The sequence below is a fragment of the Gracilinanus agilis genome, chromosome 2, assembly GCF_016433145.1.
Source record: "Gracilinanus agilis isolate LMUSP501 chromosome 2, AgileGrace, whole genome shotgun sequence".
In the NCBI taxonomy this organism is placed as follows: Eukaryota; Metazoa; Chordata; class Mammalia; order Didelphimorphia; family Didelphidae; genus Gracilinanus; species Gracilinanus agilis.
Window position 1 is genome coordinate 430444355 of NC_058131.1, and position 16113 is coordinate 430460467.

At 35.0% G+C, this 16113-nt stretch overlaps 1 protein-coding gene across 1 annotated transcript in view; it reads right to left on the reverse strand.

The window, feature by feature from the left end:
• Positions 1-16113, reverse strand: part of PPP2CA (protein phosphatase 2 catalytic subunit alpha) — a 32847-nt gene that overhangs the window by 10915 nt on the left and 5819 nt on the right. The gene's annotated exons all lie outside the window — the stretch shown is intronic.

The window sequence follows — 16113 nt, forward strand, 5'->3', positions numbered from 1 at the left end:
ATAAAGACAGCAAGGGCTCCAGAAAAGAAAGGATCATTTGGGAAATCACTAGCTAGTTAAGATAGTTTCTAAGAATATGATTTAGATCTCTAGACTATGATTTAAAATTAATCTCAAACCAGGCTGTTAAAAATGTACCAAGTGGGAGTAGTTCAATGATTTGCTTGAACTTCTGTCTACACAGAAGTGCAAAATTTAGGAGTAATAAAAAGCCATGCCAGAGATCCAGGGAAGCAAACTGCTCCTAAGCATATAGCACTATAGCTTGTCAGGATGGATGGTATATATACTTTATAATTACAAGTATCAAATAAGAGAATTGATGGTAGGAATAAGAGATAGCCATGGGACCATCAGACAAATCATCTGAACAAAAGGAGAACAGATTGGGGAGACTGGGAAACGTTATAATATGAAGGTATGATATTACCAGTGACAACTGGAGTTCTCAGTTTAACAAAAAAAGAACACCTATGTAATATTGGTCTGCCATAAAAATTATTTTATTCCTTTTACAAAATAAATAAAACCAAGCAAATGTTTCTTCTGGCTAGCTTAGCCAAAGAAGAGGAACTGGTCTCTATTAAATAAAGCATTATTATATTGGTAGGTTTTTAAATCAGGTATAGAGTTTTACCTTTAAAAGTTATTTACTACTTCACTGTAAGATGTGAGAATGAAAAAGTTTTGCCTTTGGAGCAAATGGGAACCTTGAAAGGAGTGACAACCTTCTTACAGCATCTGATAATGCTAGACATAATTTGACGTACCCTAGGGTTTTGGGAGAACAGATTTCAGAGTTTAGGAAAATAAAAGGAAGGATCCCTTGGAAGTCAGTCCAATGGGGCAACTCTTAAGAATGAAATTCTAAAGACAGTTTCAATGAGGAAGAAAATTGTAACTAATGGAGCAATTCTTAATCTGGACTCCATAGACAGATTTAGGGGAAATCTATGAACATGGAGGGGGAGGGGGGTGGGAAAAGGGGAATCTTGTTTTCACTAACCTTAACAAAATACAATTTAATATTCCCTACAGTATTTTTTTAAATGTCATTCTGAGAAGAGGTCTGTAGGTCTTACCAGACTGTCAAAGGGAACTCACCAAAAAATTTAGCACCTGATCTTTAACTTTAGATCAGTTCTGTAAGTATATCTTCAGTGCTAAAAGTTCAAAATAATCTGAAGCTAAATACTAAAGAGAAGGAAGAACTACCTTAATTTTGCTTCTGACCACACCCCCCACCCCCGACAAACACATAAGGATGATTTTGACAATGTTAAAGGCAGAATAAAACAGTTAAAGTACTAAAACACAAGTTAAATATATAAGGTACCATATATTAGACAGCAACAGGCTCAAAAGAACTAGATCTCAGAATATCAAAAGACCTGATGTATGTGACTGCTATACAGAGGCAGTTTTTGAAAGGTCTTGGGGGAATGGAAAACATGGCACTGGGCTGGAAAACAAATTTTTTTGAAAGAATAGAATTATGAAACTAAAACAGTGACTATAACTTTAATCTGAACTTCCAAATCCTGAAAAAAAGTATATTGTTAAAAGGATTATTATAAAAGGATAGTTTATAAACATTTTAAAGAGGAAGCAATGATTACAAAAAGCTAGAATGGTTCTGATAATAAACTGAAGTTTTAATTTCCTCTTTTTTTTTAACAGGGTCACTAGAAGGTCAGAGAAAGCTAAAGATACTTAAATTTCTGCAAAGCATTTTGTCAAGGCCCCTAAGGATAATTCTGTGGGTAAGATGGGGAGAAGTGAGCTAAATACCAGTTGCATTGATGTGTCATGAACAAGATGAATGACTGGATCCAAAAAGAGTAAGTATTAATGGGTCAATGTCAATTTAGAGAAACCTCTTTGATAGTGTGTCAGGCAGGTTCCCTGGGTCTTGTTTTGTTCAACCTTTTTTAATCTGAGGCTTGAACAAAGGGACAGTTGGCACATTTATCAAAATTCCAAATGACAAAACAGGGAAAAATAATGGAAGACAGACTTAGGATACAAGAAGTCACTGCTGGGTCCCATCGTTAATGGATCAAATGCAGCAAGATGAAATTTAGAGTCCTATATTTGTTCTCCCCACCCCCCACCAAATCAACTTCTACAAGAATGTGGAAATATGGCTGTACAACAGCTCAAATTTTTATTGAAAAGATTGTGGGGAGAGAGGATGTTAGTGAACTGCAAATTCATTGTGAATCAATAATGTAATTTGGCCTTGGCCAGAATACATTTTGAGTACTGTGTTCAGGTTTTGGACACATTAGGATGGACAAGCTGGAGATCATCCAGAAGATAGTGGCCAGAATGGCAAAGTGTCTCAAAATCACAGCAAATGAAAATCTAGTATTTGTTTAAAGGAACTAGAGCTGTTTAGAGAAGACAAGGCTTGGAGTAGGAAAGGACATGATGCTTTTAAGTATTTTAAGGATTATCATATACACAGGACCATAAGATTTAGAGCTGAAAGGGAATGTTAGAGGCCACCTGGTTAAACTCCCTTGTCTTACTGAAGAAAAAAACTAAGGTCCAGAAATATGAAATGATTTGCCCACACAAATAAAGAGAGAGACTCGATCTACTTGGCGCTAGAGGGCAGGACTAGAAGCAATCTGTACAATTTGAAGAAAGGAAGATTTGGGTTTGATGTAAGGAAAAACTTCCATTTTACGACAATTAAGAGCCATCCAAAAGGCAAACAAACTGCCTTGGGAAGCAGTGGTTTCCCCTCACAAGAGATAAAAGTAACCACTGAATGATCACTTTTTAGGGTTGTTGTAGATAGAAGTCAGCCATGGATGGAACTTGATGATCTTTGAAGTTTCTTTTAATTTAGAGATGATGTAATTTAATTTTTTGTTGTTCAGTCATCTTCCACTCATGTCCCAACACATTGTGATCCCATTTGGGGTTTTCCTGGCAAAGACAAGGAGTGACCTGTCATTTCTTTCTCCGATTCACTTTACAGATGAGAAAAACAAGGCAGAGTTAAGTGACTTGCCTAGGATCATACAGCCATTATGTGTCTGGGGTCAGATTTTAACTCAGGGAGATGAGACTTCCTGACTCCAAGCTAGGCATTCTATCCAAATGCACCCACCACCTTGGTTACTTATGTAACTTAATTAATCAAGAGAAAAGTTTTTCTCTGAATGGACCAAATGAGAGGCTATTTTCCCCCCCAAGAGTTAGCATTACAAACCTTATCAGGTCATTCAATTCTATAGCAAGGCAGAAAAATGGTCAATTCAATTGGTTCCATTGGATTCATGCTTTTTGCTAGTATAGGCACAGAGTGTGAAAAGAGGTACTGTTCACTCCGCAGAATATTCATCAGGAATGATTTTTTTTCAGCCTCAAAATATTTTAGCACATGTCTGTAAGTATTCTTCAGCACACATGTATTACAAAATAATACTTTTGCTTTAGGTTAATTTATCCAGTTTAAAACATTTAAAATTCATCTTTCTTTGAAGATATTTGCCCCCAATTTTTAAAAAATCCATCTACCAAGAAAATATTTAAATTATCATCTGATGATTTGTATTTAAAATGTGAAGAGGGTGGGGAAATGCTAAAGAGAAAAGGAAAACAAATGAGATTTTAAACAGTGCCCTATTTAGATGTACAAAAGCCCAAATAGCTTTAATGTCTTCAAAAATGCCAATTTGCTTGTATCAGTTCTTCATAAAAAGAAGTTATTTCAAATAAATATATAGTCAATAGTTTTTAAAACATGTAAATCTTAGTGCCGCAATAAATTAAAAAGGGGGAAGGGGAGGGGGGTGTGTGACAGGAGGTGTTAAACTTTAAATGGATGATAGGTGCCCAGCATTTTAAAAGGCAAGACAGAAACAGAGCTCTTGAATAATTTGCTTTTGCCAATTTAAATAACTTTTGGAATTTTAACAAACACTTTAAGGAACTTGGCTGAAATCAACAATTAACTACCAGAATCTATTCGATATATCTTAATGGTGCTTTTTTATCATGGGAGAAAATACTTCAATCTTTCCATAAAGAAATATACATGATAAGTCAACCATTGAAGACAGCAATGGGGACTATGCTGAGGAAAATGTGTTAAAGTTCATGACTTAATCTGTGCTTAACTACAGAGACATAACCAAACTATTTTTAAACTGCAACGCTAACATTAAATTTACTACTCTTCAAAATCATTATAGGTATAAAGTAATCAGTCTGGTATGCTTTCAAGTAAAGAATAGCCAACACTGTATAAATAAAACTGAAAACAAAACAAAAAAATTGTATGACCTCAACTCTGTTCCTTCCACATAACAGTATATTAAAAGTCACAAATCACCTTATTTAATACATCAGTACTCTTAGTGGCAAGCTCACTTCAACATTTACGTCCTCTTCAATTTTTCCCAGATGCTTTATAAAGGCCTAATTCTTATAACTATGCTAATTCTCTTTCTCAATGAAAGTCAATAAGCATTTATTAAGCTCCTACTAGTGCCCATCTGTGCCAGTGTGCTAAGTGCTGGGGATACAAAAAGAAGCAAGACAGTCCTTATCTCTATCTAATGGGGAGACAACAAGCAAATAGATAGGTACATGCAAATTGTATATAGGTTAAAGAGGAAACCATTATAAGAGGAAAGGGACTAAAATTGAGATGAGGAAAAGCTTCCTACAGAAGACAGGATTTAGTTGGAACTTGAAAAAAAAAAAACAGAGAAGTCAGTAGGTACAGATAAGGAAGAGACTTGGGGGATAGCCAGAAAAAATGCCTGGAGTCCAAAGATGGAGAAATTGGAGTATCTTGTTCATGGAATTTACAGTAAGAAGGTCAGTGTCAGTAAAGTGTCAGGAAGACTGGAAAGGTAGGGAGGAGGGAGCTAAATTATGAAGGGTTCTGAATGCCAAACAGAAAATTTTGTATGTGACCCTGGAAATAAAAGAAAGTCACTGGGGTTTACAGTTGAAACTGAACTTCGGAATTGAATGCAGGTTGGATTTTAGTGAGAAGCAACTTGAGGCAGGCAGACCCAACACCAGCAGGCTATTGCAATGATCCTGGTGTGATGTGATGAGGGACCGCAGCAGAGTAGTGACCATGTCAGAGGAGAGAAGGGGATAGATTCCAGAGATATCACAAAAGTGAAAATGACATGCCTTGGCAGACTGGATATGGGAGGTAAGAGAAGTGATGAGTCAAGACTGACTCCTAGGTTGTGAGTCTTAGCATCTGGGAGGGAGGTGGTTCCCCTGAAAGTTAATAAGGAAGTGTGGAAGAGGGAGGATTTTAAGAGGAAAGATAATGAGTTGTTCTGGATATGTTGAGTTTAATGCAGTTGGGAGATGTGAGATTGGAAGTCAGCAGAGAATTTAGGGAAGGAGGAGTAGATTTAGGAATCTTCAGCAAAGAGAAGATAATTAAAAACATGCGAGCTAATGAGACCACCAAATGAAGTTATAGAGGTCAAGGAAAGACAACTCTCCCCACTCAAAAAATATTTTAACATCTTTATCTTTAGAATTGGTTGAATGATAGGATCCATAGAAAAGTCAAGTCATTAATGGTTGTGATATCAACTTGGAGGAAACATTCAGGGTCTATTTAGCACATTTATTAATAACATATAGGAATGTACAGATTGATTGCTTGTCAAATTCACAGGTGATAAAAAGCTGAGAGGGGCACAATACTGATGACAGTCAGGATCCCAAAAGATCAATAGATTAGTCAATAAATTAGAAAGATAAGTTAAAGCTGAATGATACCTAATGGCAAAAAATCAGAAACAGAATTCTAAGGGGCAGCTGGGTGGTTAAGTGGATTGAGAGCCAGGCCTATAGATGGGAAGTTCTAGGTTCAAATCTGGCCTCAGACACTTCCTAGCAGTGTGACCCTGGGCAAGTCACTTAAACCCCACCGACTAGCCTTTACCACTCTTCTGCCTTGGAACCAAAACACAGTACTGATTCCAAGATTTCCATCTTTTTTTTTTTTTTTTTTTTTTTTAAATCTATAACTGGGTTTTTTAAACCTTTGTAAGTACTAAATGGGGCTGTTATAGCTAAGCAACAATTCATGGTAAAGAGATCAAGAGATTTTGGTTGACTAAAATGCCAAATGTATCAATATCTCAACATGGATGTCAAAAAATTAATATGATCTTGGGCTGCTTTAAGATGCTTAGGTAGCATAGCAACCAAAACACAAGAAGGTAATGGTCTCCAATCTACTCCTTGGTCAAACTATACCTTCAATACTATATTCATCTGTGGACACATTTCAGAAAAAATATTGATAAAATAGAGAGGACTATCAGGATGATGAAGACCAAGTCTTGGAAGAAGAAGATCTTGAGCATACAGAAAAGTAGAGAAGGACAAAGCAGTTGTCTTTTGAAAACCTATAGGGGTTGGGAAGACGGGGGGACGGGGGGAGGCCTAGATCAATTTTGCCACAGATCCAGGAGTAAAAAGTGGAAATTAGAGACAGGCAAATATCAAGTTCAGCTCAACACAAGGAAAAGCTTCCTAACAATTCATTCAGTTTTTCCAGCCATGTCTGACTATTCACAACCTCATTTAGGGTTATCTTGGTAAAGATACTGGAGTGGTTAGTCATTTCCTTGCCCAACTCATTTTACTTATGAGGAAACTGAGGCAAATAGGATTAAGTGATTTGCCCAGGGTCATATTGCTAGTGTCTGAGGCCAGATTTGAACTCAGGGAGATGAATCTTCCAGAGTCCAGGCTGGGAACTCTATCACACTGTACCACCTAGCTGCCCCTCCTAACAATTAAGAGCTATCTCAAAGTGGAACAGGTAACCTTAAGAAATAAAAGGTGGTGGGTTTGTTTCCTCATTCCCTCTTCTCTTCCACTACAGGTTTTCAAAGAAAGATTATATAACCACTTATCTGAAATGTTATAGAAAGGATTCTTTGTTCAGGTATGGGTTGGAGTAGATGTTCTCTGAGGTCTATTCTAAGATTCTATGAATATAGATATAAAATAGGATATATAGAAAAGAGAAGATAACTAGAGGAGACTTCAAGTGGGTGTCTTACAGATCTGTCTTTTCTTAATTTAGCTTTCATCTTGATTAAAAGTAGGTTTCTTTATATTTTCTCTAATCATATCAGAATCTTTAAATTATTACCCTTAAAAAAATTGGACTAAGTTTCATCTAACTTTGAAATAATTAGTAGTAAGATAGTATTTCAATTGTTAATCAAATTTCTTTTTTCAACCAAAAGATAAAAGTAGCAAGGGAACAAATTATAAACCCTATCTTCTATTTAGTTCTATTATACAGAGGGTACTTAAAGCTGGAGTTCATACTATTTATTTCAGTTAAAATCAGATGGTAAATCAATAACATCTTTATGTTCATTAAACTTTTGATTTCCTTGATAATCCTATATTTTGTTTTATGCATTAAAAATTAGGCTGTCAAAGGCTTCCAAGAAACACAAAAAAATCCCCCTAAAACTGAGAACCTCTATAATATAGCTAATTGGTGACATTTTTAATAATATAAATTAAAACAAAAACATTTTAAAGGAAGTAGAAAAGTCAAACAAACTATGCTTACAGGAATAAAAAACACTTTAATTTTAACTCAAATTTGTTGTGTCCCATTGCTTTTGTAATGTTTAGTAAACAGATGCAAATATTTTAAAATTGAAAGTTAGCTTTGATATAAATATGAATAAAATATAAATTTCAATAAAAACTCTTACCCCTAGTAATTTTCTCTGAGTTTTAAATGTGTCTTTTATAATTGTTAAATTAGCACAAAACCCAAAGAGCTTTTAAAAGGGCACAGTCTCTAATGGCTTATACTTGCACAGAACATTGTCAATATAAGAACTTGATGTAATAGCACTAGATTAAGAGTCAGGAAAATTAAGTTTTAAGCCTGGTTCCACAAGAATCAGATGGAAGACACTTTTCTCTCTAGGTATCTTTACCTCCATCTATAAAATGGGAGGTTAAATTAGGCGATTTCTAATATCTCTCCTATCTTCTAGAATTGTATTCTAGAATTCTAGAAATTGTGTTCTATCTTAAGCAACTCATTATTTTTCGCGCATAGAGATGAAGATATTACAGAGTTTGCAGATGGACAGAGTAAGGCAACAGAATTTAGGTTAAATGACATCAAAGTCACTTTCAGTACTACCATGGATACATTTCTCTCATAAGGTTCTAACCATCTTTTTGTGGCATTGGACTGCAGTCTTCTCAGCATGTTTTAAACGCACAAAATAAAACATAGAATTACAAAGGAAATAATTATTTAAATACTGCTATCAAAATGTTTTTTAAAAATCAAGTTCATTGGACCTTTGTTCTTCTCATATAATTACTATAGACTTTTCTATAAAGGGATAACTACATAACAGCCACTTTCTTGACTACAAAGTATCTACTCCCATCCCTAAAACAATCATCTTTCTAGAATTAATGATTAAGAATGGCACTGCTTTTGGTAATGTCCTTGATAACCAGGGATCCATAGACAGGAGAAGCTCTTTCAAGTACCCTAAAAGGTACTTTTAAAAAAACATTAGTTTGGGAGACTTCAACTTAAAACCATTTCCAACCACAATAATGGATACGACAGAGATTAAATTTGGTAGTTTTGCAAAAACAAAAAATTTACTCTTAAAAGAAGTAAAAAAAAAAAAAAAAGCCAAGACTGCATAGATGAAACAGATAGTAAATTTGTAGGTTTTATCCACCCCCCAAATAGATTACGACTAAAGAATCCATCAGTCAAGATCCTCCAACTCCAAATAATAAAGTTATAATGTACAGAATAATCTTTTGATTTAAGTAGAAAATTGCCTTTGAGAAATTGCCTTAGTTTTAATCTAAGGTCCACAGCATTTGTTTCATTTCTGCCCAATGATGATGTGCCATCTTATTACAAAGTCACAGCACAGAAACAAATAGCAAATTCAGAGTTCTCCCACTAAATCTTTTTAGATTTTTTTCCTTTTCAATTACTTAATGGGAAAATGTTTGTATCAAATATATTATGTGTATATATTAAGTAATTTAGGAGATTCCTCACAGGAAAACAAAATTTACAGTCATCAATTTGCTAATTGACTTTTATATTACTTTCTAGAGAATAGAGAGTTATACCTGAAAGCAGAGGAGTAAAGTAGTAAAAAGCTCTCCCTAACATACCTCCAGTCTTATTCCTTGACTGCCCTAAAAGATACCACACATATTACCCACTCCAACTCCTAATCTTACCCTCCTCTCATAGGTCTGGTCCTTCTAGTTTGACTGCCTCAAAACCATACAAAGACCACTGTCAGTAATCTTCCAATTTCTGCTTATGGACAGTGCAATGGAAAAACTTCCTTTGCCAGACATATGTGTGTGTGTGTGTGTGTGTGTGTGTGTGTGTGTGTGAGAGAGAGAGAGAGAGAGAGAGAGAGAATTAGTTAATACCAGAAGGTTTTCCATCCCTCAACATACAAAAATAATCAAGATCTTTCCTATAATCCCAAAGAAGGTTATGGTAAAAATGGGAGATATTGGCTAATTATTATCCTAATAAAAAGATCTGAATCCAGCTGACATGAAATGAAGGGGAAACAACAATTATATTTACTTGCATGACAAAACTATTTCCCTTTTCATCTCACTATTTTCAACCATCCTTGGATTCTTCTCTTTCAAGGGCACAAAGAACCTAAACCAGTTATATCCCTCTGTCCATGCCTATGTCAAGGGACATTTGATTCATAGTACAAACAGGTGGAACCTGGAGAAATATTCTGACAGGTGGTGCAATATTTGTGAAGGTTCCAAACTCTAAAATCAGTTGACAGTAACCCTCTTTGAAAAAAAGGTTAACTACAATTTTAATACAATGTTTGAGCTCCAGGCAGCACCTAGAACACAGTAGCGCCAAGTACAAACCAGTTGTTACATTAGCATTTGATAGGCATCAAGCATTTCATAAAGAATAAATCTGAAAAGTTCTTTCAATAATCTGAATGGCAAGCAAATTCCCAATAGTCTCACAAAAGGATTCCACATCTTTTTTTCAAGGTTGACTCTAACAGGTCAAACAGGAGCACAAAGTAAGATGTGATGGAAAGTTTTTTATGCCGGTAGCTGAATAACATATCAAAATAAAGAAGTTTCATTTTAAAGGGTTGTCAACTAAGCACCTCAATTAGTTCTGTATTAGGTGAAATTAATAAACTATCTAATCAGAAAACAGCAGTAACACTTTCTTCCCCCTCCCCCCCCAAAATATAATACTTTACACTTTCCTACCTTCATATGTATTCTCTTTATGGGGGAGGGGATTAAGAATCCTATCTTGTTATTATTACCCCATTCACATTTCTACTTGTCTGTCAAATCCTAATTTTCCACCAAGGAACAGTTCAAAAGCTACCTCCTCAAGCTGGTCTCCCACCTTAGCAATTCCTTAATAGTTTTATTTGTATCTCCCCTGTAGCATGTGCATATTTTATCCCCTACTAGTTTTGTCTATTCTTTCTATTATATTAGACTAAGTCCTTTAAGAATGGGGACCAGGTCATTTGTCATTGTGTGTGTACAGCACTTTGAATATAAAATAAGTTTTGAACACTTTTAAGTTTGCTAAAAGGATGTGCTCCAACAGATACAAATTCAGAGGAAAGAAGAAAAAGTTCTAAATAACTATTAACAAAACTTTTCAGGATTGATCTTATACTTCCAAAGACCTATTTCAAAGATTCAAAGAACAAAAGTAGAAATTGGAATAGCTTTACTAATTATTAGAAATTAGATCTAAGAGCCTAATATATACATATATACATTCCTGATCATCAGATTCCAAGGTTGAAAATGGTAGGGCAAATGATATGCATAATGAGTTGGAATAAAAATTTAACATTTTGGTGACCAGAATTTTCATATATTTCATATGACTGGAATAAGAAGATAGAAAAATAGTTGTTTCACATACAAGAGGAAGCAATATGCTTATTTCAAATCTATGTAAAGGTTAAAAATGAACCACTTAAAATATCTAAACATGCTACATATGGCACATACACCTTAATAAGTGTTTTTGAAACAATAGTATATTTAAGGAAAGAATATTTTTTTAAAAACTCAAGCTATGCAAAAACTATAATATATATTATATATAAAAAATAAAAAATGAATAAATATATAAAAACAGACCTGAAAGCATAATGATTGTGTTAAAATTGTTTCCAAGTTAAATTAAATTTCAGGGGGGCAGCTGGGTAGCTCAGTGGATTTAGAGCCAGACCTAGAGACAGGAGGTCCTAGGTTCAAATCTGACCTCAGACACTTCCCAGCTATGTGACCCTGGGCAAGTCACTTGACCCCCCCCCCCTTGCCTACCCTTACCACTCTTCTGCCTTGGAGCCAATACACAGTATTGACTCCAAAATGGAAGGTAAGGGTTTAATTAAAAACAATAATTATAATAATAAGTAAGATTTCAGAAATCAAGGTAAAAATGTTTTCCAAAATACTAATTTTTTTTTAGCCCAATCACCACATATCTTCAGCAATTCTGTATCTATGAGGTAATCAGAAGTTATGTGGCAAAGAACAATTGACTTGGAGTTAGAAGAGGTTAGGGTGGAAATTCTGGCACAGGAAATTATTAGCTTTATGATCTTGAACCAAATAAGCCTGTTTTCTCAACTGTTAATATTTGAAATTACTTAACAGAGTTAAGAGAAAAGTGCTTTGTTAAACCTCAGAAAAGAATGCTAGTAAGCATTTAAGAGATATAATTTAGTGTTCTGATTATTAGGGATTTATTCCTTCCTTCTAGCAGAAATAACTATTTTTAACGGTTCATGGTTTGATAGTCTCAGTATTCTGTACCAGACCTACTGCAAATTACTACTGTCATTTGACATTAAACATTTTAATGTACAATATGCATTTTGAAACAAACTCTTGTACCAACTTCCTTTTAATGAACAACTCAACTTTTTACACAGTATATTTTTCCATCTAAATGTGTGCCTAATTTTTTAAAAACAATGTTCAGAGAAGATTTTTGCAAAAGTGATCTAAAGAACTTGGGAAAGCCTCAAGATCAGAGCAATTATTATTAAAATTAATACTTAGACTTTTAAGCACTTCTATTCTAGGTACAGGATATTAACATGAAATACAACAGTCCTTTCTCCTCAGCTAACAAATATGTATATAAACAGTAAAATGTTAGTGAGGTAAGGAAAAGTCTACAGAGGAGTTGAGTAAAGTTGTGATTCAAAGTCAGAGATGAGAAGGGACTGGTATAGCAGGAATGGTGGCAGTCTACACAAGATTGAGACTGAAAGTGGAATGTCTTGTGAAGAAAAGCAAGTAGGCCAGTTTAACTTGACTGCAGTGTGAAGATTAATGTGTATTAAGTCAGTAAAAGTAGACTGGAGTCAGATTATAAAGAATTTCAAAATGCCAAACATCAGAGTTTGTATTTAATTTGGAAGCAAAAAGTGGTTACTGGAGATTTTGGGACAGGAGAAGTGATGAAGTCAGATCTGTACTTTAAGAATGTCACTTTAGGGGGCAGCTGGGTAGTTCAGTGGATTGAGAGCCAGGCTTAGAGACGGGAGGTCCTAGGTTCAAATATGGCCTCAGACACTTCCCAGCTGTGTGACCCTGGGCAAGTCACTTGACCCCCATTGCCTACCCTTACCACTCTTCCACCTATAAGTCAATACACAGAAGTTAAGGGTTTGAAATTTTAAAAAAAAATGTCACTTTAAACAACTGTAAAAAGGATGGCTAGGAGAGGAGAAAGAAAGACTGGAGTCACTAATTCAGGTAAGAAGATGATGGCAAAGGAAGTGATGGATGACATAAAGGGAAGTAAAATCAACACAACTTGGTAAATGATTGGATATAGGAGATGAGGAGTCAAAGATAACCCAAAGTTGGAAACCTGTATGACTAAAAGGACAGTGATGAACTCAACAAAAATAGGAAAATTAGGAAGTATGGTTGAAGGGAAAAGATGTTCCAACATGTCAAGTAGGCGGAGATGCCCAACAGGCAGTTGAAGATGCAAAATTGGAGCTCAGTGGTAGATTAGGAAAATCTATTTTTTACCAAATATGAGTGGTCAGGGGAATATAGTATTTATATTATTGAACCTGTCTCTTCAGACCTATCAAAAACTATGGTCTTCAAAATAATCTTCAAAAAATTAATGTAAAAAACTTTACTAAGATGGAGGGACGACATAACACGATTTGGTCAAGTGGCTAGAAAAATGGCAAAACATAATATTCACTTTACATAGATTAACATTTTATGATTTTACTGCAAATAATTGTTTAAAAGAGATATCATCTGGCCTCAGACATTCCTAAGCTGGGCGATCTTGGACAAGTCACTTAACCCCAATAGCCTAGCCCTTAACCTTCTTCTGCCTTGGAATCCATCAATTCTAAGACAAATGGTAAGGGTTTTAAAAAAGAGGAGAGAGATATCAAATATACATTAACCCAAAGCTTTTTAAAAAAATTCGAACTTTCAAACTAGTCATTAATTGATCATTAGCTCCTGTACTACAGAAAGAGAGCCAATCCAGGAAAAAACCTTGAACAATTTCAAAATTAGACAGCAATTTTCTTGATGGCCAAGAGCCTTACTTTTATCACCCCTGAAGAACTTAGTACAGTTCTGTGGTACATCAAGTGTTTAGCAGAAGCCAATACATGCTAATCATTTGTTCACAGAGTTTAGTATGAAGTATTAGAATAAAAAATATTTTTAAAATAAGTTCTTCGTTCTTGGAAAAACCATAGGGTCATATAAAATTTTCTTATACAAAGCAAATGAGAATTCAGCAGCAAACACTATACACAGTGCAAGGCAATGTATTATTAGATTTGGGGAATGTAGTGATGAAACAAGTTAAACTCTCAAAGAGTTTATATTTTAAGGGTAGGGAAAAGCAGCATATACAGGAATATATTATACTTCAACAATGATATTTCTATATACACACACAAAATGTATATATTTTTATGTTCACACAAACGAATAAGTACAAAAAGAGGTTCAGTCAGAGCATTATGACAAAAGGAGAGATATTACTTAGTTGAAGGGGACTAGGAGGAGGAGTGTACATTTCAAGGCACAAGCTAGGAGTTGGGGAATAAATATGGGGACAGAGCTCAGAATAATTCTTATTCTAACATTTAAATAACTTTTAATCTACCGAAGTAACAACAAAAACCAACCTATAAATTTTCAGCTCCTGAGTTTGAAGAGTTGGAACTATACCCACTCAGTATTTCTGACAATTTTTTTTTAACCCCTTAACTTCGGTGTATTGTCTCATAGGTGGAAGAGTGGTAAGGGTAGGCAATGGGGGTCAAGTGACTTGCCCAGGGTCACACAGCTGGGAAGTGGCTGAGGCTGGATTTGAACCTAGGACCTCCTGTCTCTAGGCCTGACTCTCAATCCACTGAGCTACCCAGCTGCCCCCTCTGACAATTTATTTTTTAACGAAAAGATTATATTTTTATTTCTGCACTAAAGTGCAAGGACCGACCATCTCAACAAGTACAGAATCTGCATTGTAAAGCCTACTTTCAGTTAGAAGTTATCCTAGTTAGAATTAGAGGGTCAAGAACTACTGCATATTTCCAAACTGCAATTCCAATATAAATTCACATCCCCCTATCCCGCCCCCTGTAAAAACCCAGCTCAGACACAGCTCTTGGTCACACATCAGCCTTTCCATGTGAGACCCTTGGTTTAAACCAAGACAGAGGTTTGCTACCACATCCATTAAAGAGGTCTACTCAAGTTGCAAGGAAAACTCAAAACTATCACCTTAAGTGACAGCTCATAGTACAGTCTTTTAAGTTGCCAATCTTGGGAGCAAAAAGAACCCTTCCATGTCTTTTCAGAAAACAGAATAGTGTAACAGATTTTCTAACAGTTTTTGTTTAAAAAAGCTTTCCATTTAATAAACTTGACAAGTAATCCTTTATTTCCTCCCTATTGAACAGCTTTAGAATGTATCTTTCATTCCCTACAAAGAGGATTGTATCGGGTGAATAAAATCTGTGAAAAAGGAAATCTAACCAAACTTCAGACCATATAGACACAAAAGATCACCTTCCCTAAATGTAAACTTTATTAATAACAATACTGCTCAACAACTTCTAGAATCAATCTTAAACAAATACAAAGCCAATTACATCTTAATTTCAGTAAGAATTACAGGTCATTAAGTTTATTTTTTTCAGTTAATTAATCAAAAAACATTGCTTGCCAAACAGGACCCCCGTTTACCCAAAGGGGTGAAGGGATTGGAGAAAGGATGTTTGATGAAAAAATACTAACATACTAAATTATTCTTACTCACAATAGCTCAATATTAACATCTTAAGCATGTTAAAGAAATAAATGCAACAAACTTTTAAAAATGGCCAGCACTTTTCACAATTATAGTGCACCTTTATAAATAAATGGTAAAATGTCAAGCTGAGAAGTTTAGAGACTGCACAATTTTACTGAGGATGCCAATCATTCACTTTAAAGACATTTAATTAACATGGATCTTCAATTTTGTTTTTCTTTCAATCTCAAAAAAATTATTATCAAAATTTTTATACATTATTTCAATATTACCCTTCTTATAACTTTGACAAGGATCAATCTAATTACTTTGATATCTGAAATTCAAGACTAAGATTTCTTTAAAAAGCCCAGGAAAAAATAGTGGAGAAAAAGTTGTTCACAGAATGCACTTTAATTCCATTTGAACAAGTTATATATACATTGTAACGTAATGAATTTCCTATCCAATTTTAAGTCTCATGACCTTTATTTCATATAGGACACGAAACCCTAACTCTAGAATGTTATTTCGCCTTTGGATGCTTAACCCTGGCTTTTCTTGACCCTCCCTCCTCACAAAACAAGATTAATCCCCCAGTAATCATCTTTCCGCCCACACAAAACCCCATAGACCCTTCCCCCCCCTCCCCCCCCCGCGGACAGTCTTCTTCAATGCGTTCCCCATTCTGCTAGGCCTGGCCCCGCCACTCTCTCGAACCACCCCCC